We start from the raw sequence: 6,000 nt of genomic DNA on the forward strand, positions 1-6,000 counted from the left end.
ATAAATATATAAACTAAGTCAAGATAGGGTAAATTATTTGCAAAAATTAAAAGCTAGAGTGGGGAAAATTATTTCTTTTTTACGTGCGTTTCAATTGTATTGTGCAAGCATAATAGGCGAAGTTCTCAATAATTCAATTCATTATTAATAAATTACAAACAAAAAAACACGATTGGAATAATCTTGAAGTTAAACCCTAATTAGCAATCAATCGTGTTAACGGCTCTCGAATATTTAACCTTGATTAAGTCATTGGTTTTCGAAATAAATCCATCAGATTGACACGCGATTGACGTGTTTTAATTCTTAACTACGTAACGCCAATAAAATATAAAATACGTGACACGCGTTCTGATATAATGTATTGTTTTACACCCTATTTAGGAGAGATATATTTATCGATGTAGAAGTATATATGGAATAGAAATACATTTTCCATTATGTTTTTATGTACTGCGGGCCTAGAAATGTAGCATAGCGATTGAAGTATCATTTTGTAGAAAATATCTAAATATACATAAGTTACATTTTTATATATAAAGATACTAACACACAAACATCACACATCATCCTGAACGACTTCGTTCGTCGACTTACTGAAAATTTCGTTCTTTGTATTTATATCTTAAAAAAATATATTTCTCAAACTAAAATGATAAGAAAATGCGCGGTACCGGTATTGGTATGGTATTACGAACACATTTTAAATAATGTAAATACATAAGAGTTGTTGAACTAACGACTTTATTAAGTTCTCGTCCATAGTAACATCGATATTGGTTAATAACAAACAATAATAAGTTATTATAATTCTTCATAAATGGTATGACAAGACAAAGCACTTTCTTATGTACTTTTGTAGCCAACTTACCACTAACATTTTGTATTTATTAAGAATAAAGACAATTTTTCTTTCACCGTCTTTATCGTAGTTAATCAAATTTAAGTTAGTTTCATCGTAAATTAATTATTCCTTAATAACATTTTCGATTCTTAAAAACAATGACCTTAAAACCTTTAACTCTTGCTTGGATATCTTTTGAAATTATCAAAATGTATATTGATTTAACGAATTATCAAATAATCGTCACTTGCCTGCCGTCCTACGCTTTAAGTTGTTTTTTTTTTAAACAGGTACACGACAAGGGTTCATTTTTTGTGTCAATGGATTCCGCTAATGTAAATCTTTGACGTTGAGTTTCACTTGACACATTAAAAAGTAAATAATTCAATTTGACGTCAGGATTGGCAATTTTCAATTTAACGAACTTGTAGACAAAGATCTACCACCAAGAGAGAGACAACCTTTTGGTTACAAAGGTTGATGGCGCATTGGTGATTTAAGGGATGGTTAATTTTTCTTTCATTACCAATGTCTATAGGAGATGATGACCACTTACTAGGTGGTCCATCTCAGGTTCAGGTTTTCAGGTCTCTAAACAGCCTACATTAATGAAATTATGAAACAATATCTCGATTGTAATGGTATGTAGCAGTTGTAATAGATATTTTGATAAATAGTAATTTTTTCCCATCATTATAAAATTAATAGGTTTCGACTTTGCCTAGAGAATCCTGAAGTGGATTTAATATGTTCTGATCAATCATATTATTAATTATATTATTGTAATTTGATAACGATGTTGCGTATCATTTGTGCACATTTTAATTAGGAACCTGAGGATTATATTTAATTATGCAATCATTAGATGATTGAATATCCAATGGCATTATATGAATTTTAAAATTTGATAATGTTATTATTTTATTTTAAAATTAGGTTTTACTATTTATTTTTTTAAGTAAGTAAGTTTTTAAATGTACGTATATTATATTGTGTTTATGTGTGGGTGTGTTTTATATAACGTTACGTCTTCCACGTTGCCCTCCCCACTTAAAATCAAAACTCCAAAAATCTTCTCGTAGTAAGTATCTACGTCACGAAATGAGTATTTATGCTAAATAACGGAAAACTCGTGAAGACACAGCTAATGGTGTTTCGCTTATATATTTAGAAACGATTTATCGATAATGAAATCAATATAAAGGTAGCACTTGTAATATATTTTACTACACAGATAAACTACGATGTCTTTGTGATATAAAATTAGTACTCACGATAAATATTTTTTTATATGACATATTTTAAATTTTTGAATTCGAATTTAAAGGAATTTAAGCCGTGTTTAAAAGAAAATAAGATTTATTATCGTATAAATTATAAGCACACGTGGTAACGCGTACATTGTTCGAGATTTTGGCAAGTGAATCTGTTAACAAAAGAATTGGACACCTGACACGGAATGGGTATCGTCGATTTTTGCCGCTATTGTTCATAACAAAGAGTCACTTTATACGACCCAGTGGAAACCGTCTCCCGTCCCAAAACTACCTGACCCAAGTGTTGCATACAGTTTTACGACTAGCGTGAAATCATTACAGCATCTATGAAAGTCAGAATGACATTAATATATTTAAAAGAACCGATGTATCGCAAGTACGGTTGATTAATGTGCCCTAGCGATGCTTTGTTGTAATAGTATTGTTGGATTTAAAGCGGGTATTGACGGTTATATCTGTAAATGTTGTTATAGAGATGATTAGTTAAACAACGCTTTATACATATATTTCATTCAAATGTCAGTGATGAAATAAATTAACGTTTATACGTACGTAGAGTATTAAAGGCGGTAATTTCTAGTACTTTTTAAAGCCAAATTTGTATATGGATATGTTGTCCTTGTCTTTGATATAACTGTTTTTATTTTTTTTTGTCCGCAATTTCTATTTCTTAATTATATTTTAGAATTTCTGCTCGTTATTCTTGGTTGAATCAGCATTTCATTCTTTGAGAAATTGCAATATATTTTATGTCATAGATATATTTTTTTATTTTAGCTTTGATATTACACAAAATAATAATAAACAGATTAACCAAGAATAAGGACATGCCTTTCTTCGTGTTAAGACATTTTATTTTATTTTTAATACTTAGTCTTACGTTTGACTTCGATCACACCCAATGATAAATACTGATACAGTCTTGTTTAACTCATGCCTTTCACTAATATTTTATAGCAACATTATAAAGAACTGTAATTAAATAAAAATTATTATTATTATGTTTTAGCATGTTATGGGTGAAACTTAACTTGGTGTAGCAATGAGTCGCGTGCCGGTTGAAATTATCGTTAATAGCTCGATGCTAAATTACTCCGATTACTAACCTATCCGATGTAGTATCAATGTAATGCGAATACTAGTGCATATTCAAAACGAACGTGACAGAGCTACAAAATTGCTATTTCTTTTTTTTTTTTTTTATTTATTTATTTGGTTCTTCAACAATGTGTACACTGATTATAACAATATAATATAACAAGTAAACTTATATTCTAAGTGTCACAATTACTTAAGAAGAACACAACATGCACAAAAAGAAAACAATCAACATCTTAACCTAATTTAAAAACGATTTAAAAACTATTTAAATGTTAATTAAAAAGAAAAAGAAAGTAAAAAAATAAAATAAAACTATGTAATAAAAATATGAGGATGTATCAACTTAGACATCATTTTTAATATTATGGTTTAAAAAAGGATGGTTATATATTTGATAGATTAAAAATGTATATCAAAATCAGTGGTACTTTTATATTTATACAAGCTTTGCTCTGCATTTAAATTTTTATCAAACATGTATTTACTACGTGATGATTGCTCACAGTTTGTCATATTGATTTACATTTATGGTTACAGCGCCCATAAGGGTCGAAAAGTCAAATAAAAATCTTCATCAATAAACGAGCTATCTGCATACGAATATAAATCTATAAATAACACAAAAAAGGTAGTTCCTTAAATTGTTGCCAGTTCAAAAAAATAAAATACCTGTCTCGAACTTTCTTAATTAAATACAGCTCTACAATATTACGAAGTACAAAACAGCAACAAACTGTCTTGATTTTCAATTATTCTATTGTACTGATGGATTCCATTTAATTTTGCATTGTATGTATATATATTGTATGTCAAGTTATTTTATGGATGGAAAACGTTACAAACTTTCTCTGTAACTAATAAGCACTGAGATATAACGAGGTTTCATACAACGTATTATTATAACAGGACAAGAAAATGACTCTATAATTAAATCTATAATAAATTCCTTATGTTTTGTTAACTCTACCAAAACTTAATGTATTGTTTTTTTTTAATTACGGTACTGAAATTCAAATTAAATATGGGTAATGCATTGAAACGATAATTAATAAATGCTCATTATTTTAAATTAAATGTATATTTTTAATCTTGTACAACTTGAAATAGAATGTAATTTGACTTTGAAACGGCTAAAATATCGTTATTGGTAAAGGTCGTTTACAAAAAAAAATCGAACAGAAATAATTGTATCAGAGTACTCATGAAAAATAAATTACATCGGAAGTTAAAATTTAGATTGTTTAAACATCGTTATTACACGTACGAATAATACGTATATGCGTTTTTTAAAAAATAAGTAGTCGATTGACGAAATATTCCATTAAATTTATTTTATTTTTACTCTATTGTTTCACATCTACCTTATAAAAATATTTTATTAGCCATTGAAAAGAAATATTATAACTCAGTTAAACTACTAAATTCAATAATAGTAAGTTTTAACATAACTCTAACGATGGTTTTAAGTTTGTACGAATTAATTTATTTGTAGATAGTGTAGTTTTGCCAACGAGTGCGGCATCGTTTTCCTTTCTTCTTAATCGCCATATACTTGTTTATTATATTTTAATAAACTGTATTATTTAATCACAACAATTTAATATTACGTAGTTTGCCATTCTCCGTGAAAGTACACTTACGCCGGACATACAAGCGTGTTGAAATGTATACCCGCAAAACGAAACCGCACGTCGCAATAGGTCAATGCATAAGTTGTAAAAATATTAAACAAAAATATTTAAAAAAATACCTTGACATATGGGTCTCGATCACTTCACAAAATAAATCCTCGTATCCTTAACGTACACAAAACGCACTGTCACAATATAGTTTTCACCTCAGCACTGAAACGGTAAACATATTTTGAACTTGGTATGGAGTTGCGCGTGCGCGGCGCGGCTAGTCAGCTGCGGTTGAGCGCGAAGTGTGCGACTGGAACGTTTGCCCCACTCCGAACGCTGTTGAAACTTTTGATAAGGACCACCTCTACTTGTGGCTTCCCGTCGAGACCCTAATCCTTTACGAGTCTATGGACTTTTTGTCGCGTCACAGTACTGGATTCCGATCTTCAACACAATGTTTATTGTCACTGCGTAGTCACATCTCTGGGATAACCTGTTTTCCGTTGATATTTTCGTTTGGTATTCTACTAAGTTTCTAAAGAAACATTATTTAACCGACGCAATGCAAGATGAATGATTATTCACGAGCGGCAACATTGAAATAGATTTTCTATTTTCGCAGTCGACGTAATTGCAATGCATGCATGTGCGTTTATAGAAATTTCAATGGATTTATGTACATTTACTTGTATATAAGACACGTGTTCTGGCATTGTATGTATTATATACTTATAAGTATATGTTTTCGTGACAAAGGCCCTCGAAAGGGAGCGTGATTAAGAGTGCAGTTGATGGTTACCAGATACGGTATTGTTCAATCCATGAACTGGGTGGGTGGTGAATCAAAGTAATATAAGTTTATTTTAAATAATTTACCCCCACATTGCCTGATTTTATCTCCTGTATAAGAGAAGATTTTTAGTGTTATAACAATATTACTCTTCTTGGTATTAGTGGAAATACCTTTGGCGGCATTCTATATTAAGCACGTGAAAACTCTTGAAGTCCGCTATCCATGAATTCCACCCATGGAGCCATTTCCATTGGAGTTAAGAAACATATCTATGTAAAAGAATGTCAAAGAATATAAAATATAACAAGGTTTTTATGTATTTAACAGCTAAATATGAATAAAATTAATTACAATCACTGAGAA

General features: G+C 29.9%; 1 protein-coding gene across 1 annotated transcript in view; it reads right to left on the minus strand.

The window, feature by feature from the left end:
- Window positions 1–5,353, minus strand: part of LOC125064464 (patched domain-containing protein 3) — a 42,333-nt gene extending 36,980 nt beyond the window's left edge. Inside the window, exon 1 of the mRNA XM_047671505.1 lies at window positions 4,973–5,353. The gene's annotated coding sequence lies outside the window, so the exon portion shown is untranslated. The remainder of the gene's footprint in view (window positions 1–4,972) is intronic.
- Between the last annotated feature and the right edge of the window lie 647 nt (window positions 5,354–6,000).

The sequence above is a fragment of the Vanessa atalanta genome, chromosome 6 (genome assembly GCF_905147765.1).
Source record: "Vanessa atalanta chromosome 6, ilVanAtal1.2, whole genome shotgun sequence".
Taxonomy (NCBI): domain Eukaryota; kingdom Metazoa; phylum Arthropoda; class Insecta; order Lepidoptera; family Nymphalidae; genus Vanessa; species Vanessa atalanta.